This window comes from Terrapene carolina, unplaced genomic scaffold (genome assembly GCF_002925995.2).
Source record: "Terrapene carolina triunguis isolate 2854851 unplaced genomic scaffold, T_m_triunguis-2.0 Scaffold211, whole genome shotgun sequence".
Lineage (NCBI taxonomy): Eukaryota > Metazoa > Chordata > Testudines > Emydidae > Terrapene > Terrapene triunguis.
Window position 1 is genome coordinate 15,174,066 of NW_020664562.1, and position 21,931 is coordinate 15,195,996.

Genomic DNA, 21,931 nt, shown 5'->3' on the forward strand with positions numbered 1-21,931 from the left:
ATGAATAGGTCTCTCTCAGGCCAATATATAACATAAGTAAGATTTCTAAAATTCTGGATTATGTTTTCTACCATTGTAAGTTAAGATATTTAACAGCCCTAGGAGAAATGAAAAACAAGTGGGATTTAGTCATTTTCTAAATAAGCCAGTGAATCTTGTCACTTAACAGCTGTTTATGTTGCCTTTTTCAATATTATTAATATTTCTTTGAAGCATCCCATTTTATTTGAAGAAATGAAGATGATGAAAAAGAGGAAAATTCTCTCTTAGCATTTTCTTATAGTAACAGTTATGGTAATTTTAGAAGCGTGTATCATGTCAGTCAATGTTTAAAAGTAATTTGAAAACATTAAAACAAGATAAAAATTATTTCTTTCATGTTGATCATAGCCAGCTTATCAGCAATGAAATCCTCAGTCTTCATTACTGCAGCCTTCTTATACAAATTTCACTAGTGCACTAATAAAACATGACAGTTCATTCAAATAAACGTTGTGCATTGTAGAATGGAAAATTTACAGCCTGATTCTGATCCCAGCAGTGTAACTCCATTGGTTTCAAAGGACTTATTCCTGATTTACACCCAAGTATGATTGGAATCTGGCCCACAGTTTTGGTGTGCATCTGCCTATGTCTCTAAGGACTTGTTTACACTGCCCAGCAGTTTGGACTACAGTTTGGAATAACAGTGCACACCAAAGTGCTGTGCTGTAACTCCCCTGTGTGGATCATACAGGCGCAAACTAGAAGGTTCCTACTACACGTTAATGTAATCCTTTTCCACGCTCCTATAGTCCAAACTTCAGGGCAGCATAGTCACAGCCTAACTGTTTTTGGAGTCTCTGATCAGTGGATTAAATCCGAACTTCTGAGGGGAAACAGTTCTTGAGATTTATTATTTACTTATATGACCCCATCATGGGAGTATGTGAGCACCTGAGAAACATCAATTTTCCTCAAACTGTTAAGTGTGGCTGAAAGGATGAGCTAGAAGAGGCCTAAACCTCCATGTAAAAAACTGAAAACCTGATAGCTCATGGTCGGGGACCATGGCTAACTTGTGTTCCTCCTGCTGAATGTGTGGGTTCTGGCATTTTTTCAGGGCAACTGCTAGAATGTGGCCTAATTTAACTAACTTCTATTTGCCTTCACCAATATTAAAAATCTCTTATTCATAATATTTGGAATTATTTACTATCAAACAACTCATTGCTTTATTAGCTAGTTAGGCATATTCACACTGTTTTCCAGTGTTCAATATTATCCTTGGCATATCCAAGAAGCATAAGTTAACACAGTAACGAACATAATGCTGTTTACTGTATATTACATTTAAATATCTGTGTTACTAAACTCTGGATACTTTTGTGTGCATACATTCATCTGGATGCAGAAGGACGTGTGTATAAATCATGTTACCTTCGGGTAAAATATCTCTGACTCCCAAAGTCTCTTTGTAGTCTCTGAAGCCTTTAAAGAAACATGCACAATGTACAAGATGAATTTTATATTCAACATGCAGTTCTTTTTTTCCCTTACCGTATGTGCCAGACTGATCCTGTGACAATTTGTATTGTACAAAATGAAAACATGCCTTTCTTTCCATTCTGCTCTTGGTTCTCATGGTTGTCTTAGTTGTTAATTTTGAAAACTTTCTTTCAATTAAAATGTGATCTACAGATTTCAATGTAATAATTACTGTTTTTTTTTTTAAATCCTGCCTGAACAAGAGAAGTAGAGAAGGAGTTCAGTCTATTGGATAGGGCACTGAACTGAGAGTCAGGATACCTGGGTTCTGTTATCAGATCTGTGACTGACCTGCTGTGTGAGGTTGGGCAAATTGCTTGACCTCTCTGTGCTTCTGTTTTCACTCCTATCCTTTATCTATCTTTTCTATTTAGATTGTTAAATTTTCAGGGCTTGGGCCGTCTCTTACTACTGCTTTAGTTTGTATGGTTGCTAGCATCCTGGGATCCTGATCCTGGTAGGGTGCTACAGTAATGCAAACAATATAATATTAAAGGGCTCATTTTGTGTGGGCTGTCAAGTGCTAATGCACAACTGCAAAACATCTTCTAGAGACCTGAGCATTTTACTCAAGAAACCAAAAAAGCCGCAGGAAACAACCTACTTTTTTCCATGTATAGTTAGGATGCCAGGGCACATTCAGACACAGCAATAAGCTTTCTGCTTCTGTATATACTATGCACAACAGGTCAAACTGTTGGTCTGTCTGTTTGGATTCAGCTGAGAAAGAGACAAGATTCTTGTCAATAATCCAAAGAACACTCTATGGGCCTGATTTGTAAAAGAAGTTCTGTACCTACAACAATAGTCAGATTTTCAAAAGAGCTCAGCTCCAGTTTAGGCACCAATATAAAGTGACCAGATTTGCAAAAGAGCTCAGCATGAATTCTTTTAAAAATCTGACCATAAGGGTCCCACTGGAAGCAGTTGGGTGCTGAGAATTTTGGAAAATCTGTCCCTTATTTAGGTGCCTAAATGGGATCTGAGATCTTTTGAACGATGGGTGCTGAGCACTAGAAAATATAGCTCTGAGCTCTTTTAAAAACCTGGCCACACATCTGTTAAATTAGAAAACCCTGGGAATGATCTTGTGTTATACATATTTACATTCCTCATTGATTTCAATGGGAGCTGGCTATAACATCTGGTGATTATGCTTTATAATAATAGACAAGTCATAAATATGTTTTGGGGAATGAAAAAATCATTATCTGTTAATGGGCTATGACAAAGCTCTTGAGTGCATTTATCATCATTCTCTTTTTTATGTTTAACGTATGCATCTCACCCACAAAGTAACTTTTAAACTGATGACAGGTTGGGACAAACTTAGCCCTACTATAAGTGAAACAGTTCCTACTGAAATTAATGGCAGGTCCATTCTTTGTGCCAGTTCTGAGTGTGGACCACTAGATTTCATAAACCACCATTTATAAAAAGATTCCATTTGAGATCATTTTTAACTTTTCACAGCACTTGTATCTATTTCCTGGTTTAAGGCAATAGAGGGGGTTTAGAGGCAAAATCCTGTCCCCATTGATGTCAAAAGCAAACTGCCTTCAATGGGCCAGGCTTTCACCCTAGCAATCAAAGACTATCTTCATTGTGGCCTGCCTAGATTATAACCTGTCTACTCTGTTTAACTTCATTTTCATGGTGGTGGTGCTTATAATCACAGCATTTTGGCCTCAGCAAAAGTTCTGAGAATTTAGAGATCAACCACCATCTGAGCTTGGGCTGGTATGTGCTGACTAACTGCCTTCATGATGTCACACAGGAACCAACAGAACCACCTGGTACAAAGAGGTGGAGGCCCAACCAAGGATACTGATGAGTCCTTTAGCAGTATATTTCCTTTACATTTCCAGAAGCAAAACCTTCTTATAGAGACTAGATTTATCCCGTTGAGTGCAGACTATAAAACACTCAGGGCACCTCTGGGTGAAAGGGCCTACCTCAAACTATAAGGTATTATCATTGTTGTTAGTGATACTTATTATAAATTATTTATGGATGAGCTAAAGCAATGTCAGAAACTGAGGTGAGGATGGTCAGCACTAATGGCTGGAGCAGTGGAAGTCATGCCTACAAGTTAGAGGCAGGAGTCAAATGTGGTGTTGGAACAAGGTAATAGTACAGTTAGGAACATGTCTAGAAAAAAAGCAAGGCTGAAACAGGACTAAGAACAAGGCTAGAGCAGGCCAAGGCCACTGGAGTTGTCACCACTATCAGACAGAGGAACATTCTAAGCCATAAAGCAACATTGAGCAGGTTGAGTTACTAGTTATCTTGTGAGGCTTATATACCTGCCCTAAGAGTCACCAGACCAGCTCCTGGCTTGTAGCTTGACTGGAGCCTAACACAGGAATGACTCATCACTGCATGTGGCTTAATCAGGCTTTAGTTCAGGATGACTCATTACCTCACAGGCAGCACTTGGACTCATTGGAAACTCTTGATCACATAACTGGTATACCTGAATTGTCAAGACCACCCAGCCACAGCCCCTGAAAGATCTTAATTTCAGTCCCCCAATTATTACTATATGGTGTTAGGGCTTTAGATTTCAATCATCATGTTTTGTTTATATTTTATTTCTCAGATTTTTATATGTTCTGTATTATTCCTTCAGATTTGCTTGAATGAAGCCAATGTGGCAATCTACCAGAATTTTCTGCAATGGCGTCGTTTGCATTAAGAATAAACACCTTAGCCAAGTTTTCTGCTAGAATAACTCCATTGACTTCAGATGATTTATGCCAGCAAAGAATTTGGCCCTCTCTACGTAAAGGTGCGTTAAAATGGTCACACATTATGTGTGTATGTTCATGAATACGAAGGGAGGTAAAATGGTCTGTGGTGAACTCTTTCTGTACCCAGGGGAGCAGAAAGCATATTAGGGGCAGTAACAGCGTGACTTCTATCTGATAAATAATTACAGATCCATCTTAATGTCTCAGGTCCCAAGCGTAGGTCACCAAACTTAACCAACAATAACCTGCCATCCATTAAAGTTGAAGAGCATATAGGATTTTTTATTTTAAAAAGACCACTCTCACTAATCACCTTCATTTAAGGTATTATACAAAATCACTCACTTTCATTAACAAGTGATCAATCTTTGAATGTCTTATTTAAAACCTAGGTTATCTATGAATCATAAATGTTCTTTACTACTTAGTGAATAATCTTTGATGTAGGTGGAAAAATGGACAAAATTCTACTGAACCTCAGTTTTCTCTCATTTATGAGAAGGAGTGACAATGGAATGTTGCTGAACCAGGCTTATCTAGAAAGTATGGTAAAGGGTATTTCAGTCAGTTGTTTAGTGACATACTAATACTGCTTAGCACTTATACAGGGCTTTTCTTCTGTAGATCTCAAAGCACTTTACAGACATGGGTCAGTATTAACATCATTTTACACATAAGGAATCTGAAGTCCAAAGAGGGTTAAAGGCAACATTTTAAAAAGTAACCTCTGATGTTGCATACCTAAATTTTGCAGTAAGTGACTGCCAAAGTGACCCAGCATCTCATAGCAAGTCATTGGCAACTTGGACTAGAACTTGACACCCACTCTTGTACTCTATCCATTGCCCAGATGGTCTGCATTTCATTACACTGTGTTTCAGACTATAATTAATGTCTAGTTTTCATTCTTGTTAAAACCCAATAAGTAGCTAATTACAATTTTATAGCCTGTCATATTCTAGTATGAATTGTTATTAGATATATTTATATAGATACCATTCCTGTACTGTCCAGGGGCAAAGATTACACTGCATATTTCATTATCTACTTTCAGCCAGTGAAATGTCAATAGTGTGATACACTTGCTTGATGCGTAAACATATATATTTGGGGAACTATGTGAGTCCTTAATAAAAGAAATAAAATAAAAATAATAAAAGCATGTTTTAGATTTGGGGTATACAAACACCAATAGATTATTTAACTTCAACCTGACCCGCATCATTCGTGCAAGCAGCAAAATTAGTGGAGTGCAGATCAGGGCTCTAAGTGACCCATTACAAAATGATCAGGGAGTCTATGTGGCATGGTTACAAACAAACAAAACAAAACAACCTACTAGAAATGAAGGAAACCAAAATACCAATCAAAACAGGAATAGAGGGTTTCTGACAGCTGAAAAACAAAACCATGATTTCATTCATAACTAGATCTGGAACTACAAGGATGCAATCCCTGGGACTGCCTTGCTCGTTAGATTTTTATAGTTTCAGAGGCACAACACATGTTTTCAATTCCACTGCCTAACTCCAACAGATCCATAATAATGTTGACATTCCCTTGAAATGTCACTGAAACATTTTGTTGTTTTTATTCTTCCAAAAATTCTGCATATCTTTCCAAAGTCTCTTTTGTATTCTTTCCATCATCCTGAAGACTTTTTGAATTCACAATTTGCAGCACTCCTTCTATTTCTAGTGGGCTAGAACTCCTTTGTGAACATTTGCCATTGACTGAAACTGACCACAAAAAGGCTCAATCTAGGAACACATTTTGTTTTACAATTTAAAAAAAAAATCAGTTAAAAATACAAAAGCTCTTGAAGTCTATATACAAAAATAAAATAAAAATTCCAGGTTCACAGTTTCAATAGCTTTTTTGTACTCAGAGAAATATGGAAAATGCTTAGTCCATAATGTGACCCAATTTCTTTTAGTATTTTGAAATAAATAAAAATTAAACAAGACACTTAACTCTGCAGAGTGGCTACTGCACATGAACAGTAGTTTTCTGACATGACAGACTGTAATTGTTCCCTTTCATGGTGGGTAGGAGTGTGTGTGGAGGGCTTGGGGGGGGGGAAAGGAGATTCTTCTAAGCACCTCTAGGAGCATTTAGTATTCCTAGGGCCCTTTATTTTCGTTTTTTATTTTATTTAATTTTTCTCGGGAATTTGTCAGTGTTTACTACTACAACCAAAACAGCTGATAATCGGTGCAAAAAACTATTAATATTTTTTATTAATAAAATATTGGGTAAATATTGGGGTTTATTTTGGTGGAAGGAAGGACAAGAAAAATATTCAGTAGATTTATGCTTCGATGAATGGAATTCAATGTGGTTTGCTGCAGAACTAAAACAGAACTCAAAACACAATGCCACTTCTGAGTTTAAGAAAACAATATTTATCTCCAATTCCCAAATCAAACTTTTCATTTGAATCAACAGTTCACTGTTGTAGACTTAGAACTATTAGCCTATAAATATTTACATTTAATAATTGAGCCCAATATTTTAAAACATTTATAAACACTCACTGTCTTATGTGAAGTCCTTCAGGTTAATTTCCAAAAGTCCTGCATAGCGTAGGCTCACAGCAATCTTTTTAAGGAGTCTTTTCCAATGCCTGTTCTCCTACAGTCTTGGATGTAGCCAAATTTACAAAATACTCTCTCCACATCAGCTGAGCCAGGTGGGGCACTGAGGATACATGAGGCAGCATGGCTCAACGTCAGAAAGTCGGTGCGGTGGATTTTCCAGAATTCAAGAGGAGCGCTGGAGCTGTTGTCCGGGGAAGGCATTGCCATGTAGATGTGGAATTCACTTTACAGTTCTGCACCTTCTTTGTCAGAAGCCACAAAGGGGCAGATTATACAAGCACATTCTTTAAATTTATCAGCTGAGGCCACAGTTTTACAATGAGGATCAAACAGAACAATGACTTTCCAGAACGATGATTCGCTGTGAAAAGCTTCAGGCGACATATTGCGAGTAACAGTAGTTTCCCACTTTTTTGACAGCATTTCGTAAAAACTTCTGAAAGCTTTTGGGAGGTTGTCCTGTTCAGTCACTGTCAACATAGATTCCAGGTAAGTGCGTATTCATTTAAAGTTTTACAGACATAAGCTGCAACTGTTTGCTAACTTTACAAATGCCAAATCTGGCAAAATGAGCGCAGGCTTCTCCACAACAAAATCAAAAAATGAAAACAAAATCACCAGGGTAGGATGGTCGAGAACATCTGGCAATTTGTCAAAAATCAAAGAACCAACTATATTTCCAGCCGACCTCTCTTTAATTTTGTTGGCCAGAGCAACATTATTCAACATCATCAGCAAGGCCTAATGGCTGCCCTGAAAAGCAGAGGGCACATACAAATTCACTTACTACATCGTGTTGATCTTGCTCTTTCGGCCGTGCCCAGAGGATATGCTGATTCCAGAGTTGCTTGTTTTTATTTTCACCTTCTTGTTTTAGTCTTAAGTGTCATTTGTTCTCCAAATGTTCTTTAATCCGGTCGGCCCAAGTGTCAACTTTGAAGCCACACCATTTGCAGTGCATACACTCAACTTCATCCTCTTCTCCTGGTGTTTTTTTTTTTGTTTTTTTTTTAAAAACTTTCGACTACTTCCTTGTGTTCTGAAACATATTCTGATCCAGATTTTTGTTTGATTCTCATTTTAGTGTGTCAAATCTTTGAACCGTTGTCAGCTAACAGTTTGAAATGTGTACGTGGTGGGCGTGAGATTCATCAGTATGTTCAGATGCTCACACACTTCAGAGCTTGCGTGCCTTCCTGTGTGTTTATTGTGTGTATCTTCTAGATTAATACATAGCATTACTTCAACAGGCAGCTTTGCATATACAAACAGACTAATGTATTATCGTAATACATATATCTCATGCCACGTATTGCATTTTCCTAGTAAAACACGTTATTTTTTATATATTTGAATGATACAAAAGTGGGGTGAAAATCGGAAAAAAACAATACTTTTTGTAAAACCTGGGATTTTTTTTGTAAAAATCCATCTAAACTGAAAACAAATGGGCTTAGTTATCCTTATGTTTCTCAACATCAACCTGCACACAAAGGCATTACATGTTTCCAACCTGCCCTCTAATGAGCAGGACAAGACAAGAAGAGCGTGTCAATACCATTCTTCAGAATAGCCAGAGATGTCACTAAAGAGCGACATGCAGTGCTTTCTGTAGCGTTCCAGCATTAACTAAAGAACTGAGTTTGGGTCTTGAATTTTCATCCCTTGCCTGCAGAAAATTGTGCCTGGGACAGTTCAACAATGCATTGAAAAAGATTTACAAACATATATTCACTTGGTTGCCTGGGATCAGTCCAGATGAACTAGCTATTCCATCTACCGGACAGGAAATCCCGATCTAGCTGATAAAGCTATTTCAGGCTATTGGGAAAATAAATGATTTTAAAAAAATGATCAGAACATTGAATTAAAAACACAACACCACTGTAAAACCAAATTAAATTAAAAAAGAGCATTTGGGATAAATTGTCAGCAGAGAACAGGGTTTAATTAAGTATCTCCTATTAAAGTCAATGGGATGCTCTCTGAAAATAAAAAGGGTAATTGGAAACAAACAAAGTAATTGAAAGCAAACAAAAGTAAAATCCTAACTAAGATTCTGTTTGTGGGTAGAATGCCACCCCTTTTTCCTCTGGCAACATCTATAGTGCAGGGAGATGCACAGCCATGGGAGGACAGTTTTAAAATCTGTTCAGGCCAGGGATCTGTAGCAGCCTTGCCAACAGAGGCTGCCCAGGAAAAGTGCTGAATCATGAATCTCCTGGCCATCCAGGCCCCATCTACTTCTGGACCACACTTTTCAGGGAGGGGGCGTGCCAGCTGGGTTAGGTATCTTCAACAGTGGAGAGTCTGCTGTGTCCATGCTTCTGGTGGACTTACCATCATAAAGAGCCATGACCCAGGAAGTGCCTCTGGCCCCATATTTCATGCTACAGTACCTTTCTAATGGTATGAGCTTTCAATCTCTTTCCTAACTCTGAACAGGGCTGGTTTAAAAAAAATAAAAATAAAAATCTGGGGTTCAATCCAAATCCATTACATTGGGCACCTGGTTGCAAAGCCTAAGTGTGTAATATTATTGTTTGTGCCCCAATTTCTAAGTCACGTCAGTAGGAGCGTATGGCCCTAGTGGGGGGTGGGCAGTAAGCAATGAATCCAGAAATGGTGTGTGTTTGGGAGGGTGAGTTCAACTGAAGGAGAGGGTGATGTACTCCAACCAGGGAGTACATGATAAAGAGAGAGAAATCCCAGTTCCCTAGGACCCTCAAGTTATTATCATCACCAAGCTCTCAGTCAGCAAGAAACTGCTTATACTCAATAACAGGGGGAAATGGAGCACAACAAGAAAGCGTAAACTGGGGTCCCCCTGTGGCTACAGGTTTGACAACATCCTCTTAACCTGCCCTGCTCTTGTTCTCTTTTCTCAGAGATTTAAGAATTACTTTTAAAATTAGATTCTGTGATTTAAATTGTATACTGCTGAGGGAGTGGGGGGGGGGTGTATTGTAAAGGAAGGGAATTGACTAAGGGCTGAAACAAATGGATTGGTGTTTACTCTCAGAGTGAAGTTTGTTCTCTGTCGGCCAGGCAGAACAGAAGCTGAGTTTACACACTAAGCAAATCTATCTAAAAATACCAATAACTGCATTACATTTTCAAATACTTATTATAATAACCTTATCTCGGCCATCTGTCTACAAAGAAGTATTTTCATCTGCACTGTTTTCCTTCAGATCAGTGATTCTCTGTGATGCAAAAATAGCATTACAAGATGTATATAGAGATGACATCAGCAGCATAACATCAGCAGAACAAATATGGGCTATAGATGTAAATATATTCATGTTCCAGTTTGGCAGTTAACATATAGCACATTGGACTTTAGTTAGCACAGTCAGGATTGACACATTCTATGTAATTACATGCAGAATGGAATGTAGAGAGATGATTCAAGCAATCTATACAGGGCATCAAGGCACCAATTCAAGAACGCGTCTCTGTTTAGGAAAGCACAGAAATACTTGCTTAACTTTAAGCACATGCTTAACTTGAAGTGCATGCTTAAGAACTTTTTTAAATTGAGTCCTAAGTCTCTAGGCACTCCCAAACTAACTGAAACTATATCACAAATAAAATAAAAACCAATATGCTTCATTATTATTTTAAACATTTGTGGTTTACATCAGCAGTAAAGATTTTGGTGCTGGACATTTTCTGGGGATAATAAAAAGGCCATCAACTCCTCTCATTCAGTCATTCATCCATAACGAATTCCATGTGCTTTGATTGTAATGCACAGCTTTCAAATGAGGAATACCTTTGCATTCCTGAATACTGTGGTCATTACATATCCCTGTCACTGTTTGTAAGAGAAGAGTAGTTCATCCTGATGGACTGGCCAAATTCCAATTTGGGGAATAACAGGCCAGATCCTCAGCTGGAGAAGATCAGCCTAGACCTAAATTCACCCTCGCAGTTTCAACTGCATAAAGTATTCTTCACTTCTGGACTTATACTGCTAATAATAAATAATTATCACTGTTGCTTAAGGAAATATGTAATAATTGTACATTCCAAACAGTTTAAAGGTTTTTATATGTAGAGTTCATATTTACTTTGAATTTACACAACTGTTAATTTCTATTGATATTAGATATCTGCTTATTTCAGAGAAGCACTGGATTTTTCTAATATTACTAGAAGCACCATGATTGCTAGTTGTTATGAATGTCTTTTGAAGAACTTTTTAAAAAGGAAGGGTCATATGAGAATACTCACCCATCCCTACACACGTTCTCCCTGTGCAACATTCAACAACAAAAGAAATCTGGGTATTTTTATTAGATTGGTCTCAGCCAAAGAAGAGCATCTGTTGGAAATATTTAAAAAAAAAGATATTCACTGAGATACCATCTTACAGTCTTGGCAGCTAGATTATTTTATTCTTAACAGAGAAAACCAAAAGGCTAACTACTCCAAAGAGTTGGGTGTTCAAAACCAAACCCAGGCTCATGACCCAAGAGCAGTCTCTTCAGAGTGCTTGCAGCAGAAATTGATTCAATAGGCTTTTTCACTTTCCTTACCTTCAGTTTCCACTGTGTTGTCCTTTAATTCAATCATTTGGGGGCTTTTCAGAAAATCTCAAAGAGGAAGTATCCAATCTCTTCCCTTTCAATTTCTATTATTTCCAGACAAAATGCTTTAAGGTGCTGTTAAGGTTGAGACTACATAGCAGTAACTTAAGGGTGAAAAACTTTACAATAATGTTGTTCTTTCTATAAAAATCCATCCATTAAAAAGCTACCAAATGTTAAGGCTGAACTTAGAAGAAATCCCAGCATGCTGAACTACTGATGCACAAATAAGGTCACTCCAAAAAACGTCTACTCAGCCGCTGTAGCAAAGCCTTGAAAAGAATTAGAAACTCTGGGACAACCTGCAGCATATTTTTTATTTTTTGGAGGGTGGGGACTTACTACAATTCACAGCATCAAGGTGGAACACCTGAGATAGTGTGTATTACTCACAGAGCTACCTTAAAAGTATGGGCTGGATCCTTCGCTGGTGTAGATTGGCATGGGTCCATTGAAGCCAAAGAGGCTATGCCAATTTACACCAGCTAAGAATCGGGCCCATATTATTCTAGAAAGGACACAGTTTTAAGATAGCTGCTGCCATCCTTGGGTCAGCATTGCCCCCTTTGCATCTTAAATTAGCAGAAACCATTATGACATTCCTAATTCACTAATGAACTAATTTCCAACTATGCCTTTCTCTCTCTCCAAATGGGTTATATGCAGTAGGGCCCTAATCCAAAGCTCATTGAAATCACTCAGAGCCCTAGATCTTGCCAAGATCTTTCAAATAAATGTCATTTGAAATTTCTAAGACAATTTTTTTTTGTGAGATAAGATGTGGCAAAAAAAAAAGTTAGAAGAATTTTCACAATATGATTAATGCTTATTTTTTGTGAAGGACCATATCATAAAAACAGCTTGTCCATATCACTTTCAATTTCATCAAAAGACTGTCACAGATTGCACATGCAAAATGTGAAGTGGAAAGACGCTTTGGAAGATTTTCTAAGGGGGGGGGCAAAAACAGAACTTATAATGGATAGTAAGTCTCAAACATGAACAGAATGCTCAGAGAAAAAGAGTCAGTTCAGATACTTAATAGTTTCAATTTCCCTTCCAGTCTGGTTTGTTGGAGAGAAGTTTTATACTATATCAATTTAATCTGAAAGATACATGTTAGGTTATGGACCCAGTTTAGCTCCTATTGGAAATGCTGGGTTTTGACCTAGGTTTCAGTAGGAGCAGCATACAATTTAAACCTCTCCTCCCAAAGTGGATAACTTTAGTACTCCACTGTTAAATCATATCATACCTTAGCTGAAGGCAAGAGGAATGCAGGCTTCCATACACACCTTTGCCAGTACACCTTGGCCCCAATCGTGGGCCGCCTCTGAGCTGCACTTAATGCAGTCTAGGAGGGGGATGAGGGCAAAAATAACTTTATTCCACATATTGCCACCCTGATACTGGGGAGCAGGCCAATCCCTAGAGCTATTTAGAGTGGCCTCAGGGATGTTCTGAATTACGTTGGTCTGCCCAGGGGTCAAAGAAGCTGGTCCAGCACCCAGGAATTGCCAGCACTCAGGGCTTTCCAGTGCTCCCTTCATCCCCTTTCTATAGGCCGAGTGCCTTACCCAGGAGGCCAGGAATGGGGTGGTATAGAGCCCCCACCTGGGAGACTGATTAAGCTGCTCTTCTGGCTGCTTCACATTATCAAAACATAGGATAGGATTGGAGCCCCTGTTTCTAGCCTTCAGCAGTACTGCTGTTCCAGAGTTGTGTCTCTCCTAACCAAAGGGTGGTAAGATGCCGTATTGTTTGAGCACTATAATCCCATAGAGACTTGATTAGATCTTCAAATTTCTTTCTTATCATTTAAATGTAGATACTCAGGTGTCATGCTGAGGGGTGAGGTATAAGAATCTAGACAGATAGGACCTATAGAGAGAGATAATATAGATATTATTTATACATATGATTATTAATTATTATTATTAGTAGTAGTATCATTGCAGTGCAGCCCAGAGGCCCCAGCCATGATTGGGGCCCCTTTTTCTTGACACTGACATATCTGATGACATAGTCCATGCCCCAAAGCATAAATAATAGATTTTAGGTCAGTTGGAAACTTGGTCTTCAGAGATAAAGGGCTTAATTAACTCACTGCTGCGCATTGTCTATAAAATTGATCTTTTGCTAAAATCCTTGGATGGAGTATCAGTTTCATATATTAATTCTTCTAATACTGTTTTTACTGGCTGCTTGTTAATCTCTGATCAAATAATCTTATGAAAATAAATGTGTGTGTCCATAAACTTGATACCAGGCCATATAGATGAACTGGAGTCACAGACAACTTCCACTTAGTACAAAACTATTTCAGTCCAGATGATCAGAGGTGATACATAGACACCTTATCACTATCTATCATTGCATTATCACTGACTTTGCTATATAATAGAGCTGCACAAATCTTTCAGAGAAGTTCCATGTCAGGTAAATTTCACCTGATTAGTTATTTGTTATTCAGTCCAAGTTTGCTGAAGTTTAGAATCTTTCAATAAGCCTGGGATGAATTTCAGATGTACTAGGGTTGAAATTCCAGATTCAGGCCATTGATCCATCTCCCTAACAAGATCTGGGACTTTCCATTGTCTTTTGCAGTCTTCTGGTGCGTTTAGGGGACCTTCTCACCTTCAACCTGCTGGTCTAGTGTCTCCAGCTGGCCCCCTTCGTTCTTTAAGGGTAGACAGCTGACCCACATCTCTATCTTCTGTTTTAGGGTGGTGGGAAAGTAAGCGTTAGAACAGATTCCCTAGTAACTCAATATATTCTGGAGTGCATGAGGTCTCTGGACAGGGTTATGGGTAATAAAGCTGGTGGTGACAGGATCAACAGCAGGATTTACAGTAGTGTTGCTGTTGAATGGGGATAGGTAGCCCACTAGCTATCAATCAATTTATTTGATTTATATGAAGAAGTTTATGGTTCTTTGCCAGTTCCCATCAAATATAGAAGATGGGAGAGCAACCTAGCCCTCTGCTTCTAAGATAACTGGCAAGGGGGTTGGAGGCCAGTAAGACACACCAGAATATTGCAAAATGTATGAGAGGGATGTGCTGAGAGCTGCAGGGAGTTGGATAATCCAAAAGGGAAGGGAGATCCTGGCTCAGGGTTTCATGCAGAAGCCATGTGAAAACCTTGCGATCCAGCTACAACGTGTTAATCAACCTCACAGTACATTAAACAGTCAATTTTATCTGTGCATCAATCTTTCTCAAAATAAGATGGGAAAAACAACATCGCAGCAAGACAGCCCAGAATAATAATTAATATGCAGTATTAAATCTCTCATAAGTGAAGAGTAAGGAAAAAGAAAGCTCAGTCATTACACTGGATTTAATTTGCTGAGGGAAACAGACTTCACACCTGAGCCACAGTCACAGCTTGGTATTCTCTCAATTAAATCCATGCTTGTCTAAAGCAATGAGAGTTTGGAGGACAAGATCAGGGCACATGCTAATGAAATTCCCTGCAGAACAAGGGCATTAGGCAGAAACTATTACAAGGAAGAAATCACATAATCTGTATTTAAAATTCTCTCTTAAGCAAGCATTATAAAATCTTATTGAATATCAGATGTGGGCCACAATATTGATAATATAAATCAGGGAATATTAGTGGTTTCAGCTTGTACACAGAAGTACACAAAAAATGATCTTTGCATTTTATTTAAATAGTGAAAAATCCATAGTCTGTAGATTTAAACGTTTCATTAGATGAATCCACAATGTATGTATATTTTCCAATTTACAGTACTTTTAAAAATGTACATTTGTTCTTTACAGGACACAGTCACTAAAGGCTATCTCATAAGACATGTTTACAGTATTTTGATTCTTAACTCTGTTGGAGTCCAGTCTGAGGACAAAGGAAAAGAGCTGCTGCATTCCAGTGCCCACCTATATCTGCAGCGCTGCCCAACATAGACTATGTCTTTGGTCATGTCAAACTGCAGCATTAGGGCAACAAACCACTGAAACAAGTTATTTTGTTAATAAAGTTTTTGTGCCAGGTCATTAGAATTTTTGACATTGTCACTTAGAGGTTGGATCTTCCAGAATTTCCAGAAACTTGCTGGCACTTACCATGTAGGTGGAAGGTAACTTGGTGAGAGTGATCATAGATTTCATGATTCTAAGCAAAGGAAGGACTGAGAGCAGCAGAATAAGGACAATGGACTTCAAAAAGCAGACTTTAACAAACTCAGAGAACTGGAAGGTAAGGTCCCACGGGAAGAAAATCTAAGGAAAAAAGGAGTTCAGGAGAGCTGTTAGTTTCTCAAGGACAATATTAAAGGAACAAGAACAAACTATTCTGAGGTGAAGGAAAGATGGGAAGAACAGTAAGAACACAATATGGCTATATCAGGAGCCCTTTACATTACCTAAAAAAAATTAAAAAAGAATCCTACAGAAGGTGGAAACATGGACAAATTGCGAAGAATAAGAACAGAAGAATAGAACAAGCATGTAGGGACAAAATCAGAAAGGTTAAGACACAAAATGAGTTATATCTCCTTTGCTAGATGTAAGACAATAAGAATAGCTACAAATAAGTTAAGAGCAAGTGAAAGATGCAAGAAAGTGTAGGTCCACTACTTGTGAGAAGAAGAGCTAATAACGGAGAAGAAGGTGTTTAATGCCTATTTTGCTGCACTAAAAGGGTTAATTATGATCAGATGTGTAACACAATTAGTTTTTACAATGAAGGGAAAGAAACACAAGTTAGAATAGGAAAAGAACAGGCTAAAGAATATTTAGATGAGTCAGAGGTATTCAAGCTGGCAAGGCCTAATAAAATTCACCCTGGGGTATTTAAGGAACCAACTGAAGCAATCTCAAAACCATTCATGATTATCTTTGAGAACTTATGGCGAATAGGGGAGGTCCCAGATGACTGGAGAAGGACAAACATAGTACCTGTGTTAGAAAGGGGAACAAAAAGGATCCAGAAAATTATAGACCAGTCAGCCTAACTTTCATCTATGGAAAGATACTGGAAAATTATTGAACAATCAGTTGTAAGCACTTAGAAGATAATAGGGTGATAAGAAATAGCCAACATGGAATAGTCAAGAACAAATCGTGCCAGACCAGCCTAATTGCCTTCTTTGATAGGGTTACTGGCCTAGCAAATGTGCAGGGGGAAAGGAGGGAGCAGAAGATATGACAGATCTTGATTTTAGTAAGGATTTTGATGCATTCCCATGTAACATTGTCAAATGCAAACTAGGGAGATGGGTCTAGATAAAATAACTATAAAGTGAGTGCACAACTGTTTGAAAAACAATATGCAAAGAGTAGTTATCAATGGTGTGCTGTCAAACTGAGAGTATATATCTAATGGGATGCCACTGGGGTCTGTCCTTGGTGTGATACTATTCAATATTTTCATTAATGAAACTTGGATAATGGAATGGAGCATATGCTTATAAAATTTGCAGATGTCACCAAGCTGGGAGGGGTTGCAAGCACTTTGAAAGACATGATTAGAATTCAAAAATACCTTGACAAATGGGAGAATTGATTTTAAATCAACAAGATTGAATTCAATAAAGAGAAATGAAAAGTACTGCACTTAAAGGAAAAATAAAATGCACAAATACAAAATGAAAAATAACTGGTTAGGCAGTAATACTGCCGAAAAGGATTGGGGGGTTATAGTGGATCATAAATTGAATGAGAGTCAACAATGTGATGCAATTGCGAAAAAGTATTATGTCATTCTGGGCAAATGTGCAACCTGCCTCAGGTGGCACGTGATTAGGATTCATCACTGAATTTGGTCCGCCGGTTGGATCATTAGCTTCCCTGGCTTGGGATGGGTAGTGACGGGGAGTGCAACGTGAACGCTGATCCAAGCCCTCCCCCCCATTCTGGGGTTATTAACAAGTGTGTCATATATAAGACACCAGAGGTAATAGTTCCACTATGCCTGGCACTGGCGTGGCCTCAGCTGGAGTATAGTGTCCAGTTTTGGGTGCCACAAATTAGGAAAGACGGGCTTAATCTGCAGCTAAAGAGATTTAGGTTAAATTAATTTTACCAGGGGAGATTGTGGAATCCCATCATTGAAAGTTTTTAGGAACAGGCTAGACAGACATCTGCCAGGGATCGGCTAGGTATACTTGGCCCTGCCACAGAATGGGTTGATGGACTAGATGACATCTTGAGGTCTTTTTGAGCCCTACAGTTCCATGATTCTGTGAATAGTTACTAACACAGGTAGGTAAGAACATAAGAAGGGTAAAGGTACCCTTTACTGAGCTCTCTGAAGGTATGCAAAACATTCAGCTACATCTTCAACTATACTCAAAATCAGCCTTGGTGTGACCTTGAGCTGTGCTCATGCACTGGCAGTGGTTTTCCTGAAATGTGTCTGTGTCCAGACCACAGACTTTTCTCTCTGGATATGAACTTTATTGTATTCTATCTGGATGTGTGTGAACTTTGTGAAGCTGCTGTTTCTCAGTGCATTTGAGTTCAAATGAGGGTAGTTGGACAGTCACATGGCAGTTTGCATTCTGGCAACTGGTTCCTCTTTAGTTTCTGAAGTACTAGTGCAAATTGATATGAAGTTATTCAAACCCATTTAAACCCAATCCTTGATCAAAGATCTTCTATGCTATTTAACCATGGAAAAGCCTGATTTGTTGAAACTGAACTTTTTCAAAAACTTTGGGGTTCTAGTACTGAAGAAATCAAAAACTCATTCCACACCGAAGATGTAAGGTTTGTCCAGCTCTACTCTGAACCTATTCTTGCTCAACAGTACTGGCATTTACTGACCTGTTTCAGCTAATTTTTAACCATCCTCCTGCTTTCTTGCCATAGTGTGTGCTTTGAGTTCCAACAGTGAAACAAGTCTTGAGAAAACTATAAAAAAAACCTTGAGTTGCAATAGAGGTCATTAAAGTTAATGGGACTGCTTTGATTTGTGCCTCTGACAAAATTGAGCATTTTTTATCTAGAAAGTCATGAACCTCAAAATTAAATACTAAGAGAGGAGAAGTATAACTACAAATTTCAAGACTCTAGGATGAGACTCAGAACCTGATACTTATTTCATTTACATACTTTAAATCAGAAGTAACTCCACTGAAATCAATGGAGTTACATCACTGTAAAATTAGTGTGAGATCAGAATAAGGAACATGGTATTCAGTTCAGTGCATTTTTAAAATCTCTTATTTCAGTGGGAATCATAGAATAAGAAAAATTAGATATGAAAAAGACCTGATAGGTCAATTAATCCAGCCCCTTGCCAGTTCAGGATTTCTCCATAGTGCATTATTCAGTCTAGTTTTAAAGTTCTAAATGACCTCAGTTCTCATTGTCAGGATATTTTTCCTGATGTTCATCTGAGATTTCCCATGTTCTTTATTTTATCCCCAACTTACAGTTATACCCTTTTATACTATCCCACATTTTCCCTCTCCATTCTTGGTGTTCTGATGTGCGAATATTGAAACTGTCCCCGCCCTGCTGCCATGCCTGAACTTTGAATTTTCAGATAATCCATGATGTGGATCTGGAAGAGCACAGTTCTATTTTTCAAAACACAACCCTGACAGATAAGATTTTGCTAAAACAAATTAACAATCACCCTATGTTGCATGTATCTAGTACTTACATCCTTCACATTTGCCAATATGCCCCCATCGCAGACACCTCAATCACACTATACAGATTAAGATATTTTTAATCTTTCAAGTTATTTTTGTTGCTCTTTTCTGAACTCTTTCCACTTCGTCTATAATGTTCTGGTTCTGAGGTTCCTGATATTAAAACACAATATTTTAGGTGAAGTCTTACTGCAGGATCAATAAATTCATGCTCTGTGAAGTGATACCTCTCTGCATGCAGGTCAAAGTGGCACTGGCTTTTTTTTTAAGTTTCCATTTTCCATTGCATTCCGTTGAAGTCATACTAATTTGTTTTCTCCTTTCACCTCTATGCCCCCTCCTTTCACCACTAGGACCCTTTCCGCATTACTTCCCATTGAATATCTGTTGGATTCTATGTTTCCAAATGTGTTAGGGTTCAAGCCTCCTCACCACAGAGGATTTTTATTTTAAGATGATCCTAACATGACATCAATGAAAGTTGACACTCCTAAAATAAAAGGGAAAATTATAAAACCTCTAGGCAATTATTATTATAAATTTCAGTCTCCATAGGTTTGCACAAGTCAGGCCTGTCTCTGGGGTATCCGACTGGTGCTTATTTCATGTATTCTGCTTGATCTCAACTAGCAACGTTGAGCATAATTTTGTGTGACCCTGAAAATAAGCACATATAAGACAAATAGAAGTGTTTTTAAGATCCTTGGTAATGTTGAGATTGCTGTGGTGTGGCAGTCTGATCAGCGATTGTCCCTATCTGAGTTTGCAGGTTTAAATATGCAAAGGTAAGAATAGAAAGGAATAGATGGGAGAAACTTGGCAAAAGAGAAGAGGATATAAAAAAAAGGTTTCCAAGTGATGGAATACTTGGAATGCAAATGGACTTAATGATCCAATTTAAAAGAGAAAAAAATTAATTACAAAAACTCCAGAATTCTAATATAATTGTCATAGAAGAGATACATATCTCTAAACCAGAATATGAAAAACTGAGAAAGGAATGGATGTGAGAAGGATTTGCTGCTCTGTGTAAATCTAAATGACAGGGATAATGATTTTAACAAGAAAAGGCTTACCTTATTAGGCAATAAAGTTTATTCTAGATAAAGAAGGAGGATGGATTGTGTTACAAAGCTCAGTAAATGGTCTGACTGTAGTACTAACCAATACTGATGCTCTCAGAAAAAGAACTAAAAACCACATCAGCAACAGGACTGTACAAAAATAAAAATGTGTAGTTTGCAGAATTTGATATGACAATGGGTGGCATGATTTGGCAATCCTCAGTTTCCTCACAAGTTATTTTAATGAAATGGCAAGGTTTCACTAAAAACATGCAAAACCATGAATTTCCAAATTTTCAATTTGCAGACCTCCTTGTTCAAAAATATGTTCATTTTCAATAGAGGATGGGCTTTTTTGGCAAAGAAATCAAAGATAAAATTTTTGAATAATTTTGCATTGTGTTCTAACAATTTTGCACAGCTTTAATGAATGAGCTAATGCTGACATTAATATCTTTTGCCATAAAGAAGGCATTGCTTCCTGGTTTTGATGCAGAAAAACACCCATGACTCCAGTTGTAGTCAATGGAATCTTCAGGTGCTTACCACCTCTGACAGTAAGACCTTAGGGGTGCCAAGTTGGGCATACAAAATGAGGAGGCACCTCTGAAAATGCTATCTTTAATGCATTAGAGATGGGAATTAAATGTGATGCTAAGAAAACAGGCTGATTGTCAAATACAACTCACGAAGACTGGCACTCAGTTTCTGAATATACAAGAAGCAGTGCTATATCTGGTTATTTGGTCCAAATCCAGTAAAACTTTTTATACAGATTTTACTATACTCCTGCTAAATTAGTCTCCCTGAAGTTCACTAACCAAAAGGTGCACTAGAGGCAGGTGCATGGGGGAAGGCACGTTAGAACATATGCTCTGTTTCTGCCCTTGAATAGGTCAGTTCTGAAAACAAATTATATAAGGTGATGGCAGAAAACTAAACTCCCAGTGGTAAATTTAGCTCCAGAGAATATTCTCCTAGAATCACTTTACAATGACTTTAAGAATAAGTCTATGAAAAAATATGTGTTTTTAGCAGCCTCAGAGCTTTCCAGCCTTTTATAAGGGGTTAAAATATCTATGGTTTATAGTAGACATAGAGAGACTTACAATATTTATATAATTTTAAAGACAGATTTTTTTTCTACATATGGACAATACATGTAATCCACACACCTCCTGGGTGTGGTGCTCTGTCCCATCAAGAGGCACCGAGACCACTTAGAGAGATATTAATGAGTCTGCTCTACAGCCTTAGCTAAAGGCCACGTGGCTTTTAGTTCATGCAGTAGAGGTTCATGCACTAAGCTCCAGAGGTCCAATTCCGCCCACCGACAACTGGTGCTACAAGATGGGACAGAGCACCACACCCAGTAGGTGACTATGCATTCATTATTCCAGGTCTAGAGAAGATGGGCCCAATTCTGCTCTAAGTTCAACTGAAAACTGGGTTAAATTCTGCTCTAAATTCACCAGACAGCAATCCAGAATAATTCTGCTGAAGTCAATAGAGCTTATTTGTTGTTGCAACACTAACTAGGAGAAGAACTTGGCTTAGTGAGGTATTATGAAGCAGTGTGGATTTTGCAAACTGTAGAAGGCAAATTTAAGGTTTGGTGGATAGGGTAAGCTGGGTGGAGTCATAGGGGTGACGAAGGATTATATGGCAGCAGGGAAATGTCTGGATTGCTTAATGGTTCATATTTAGACTTTCTAACACTTGAGTTTTTAAAGGATGTAGAATTTTTTGCAAACAAAACTTA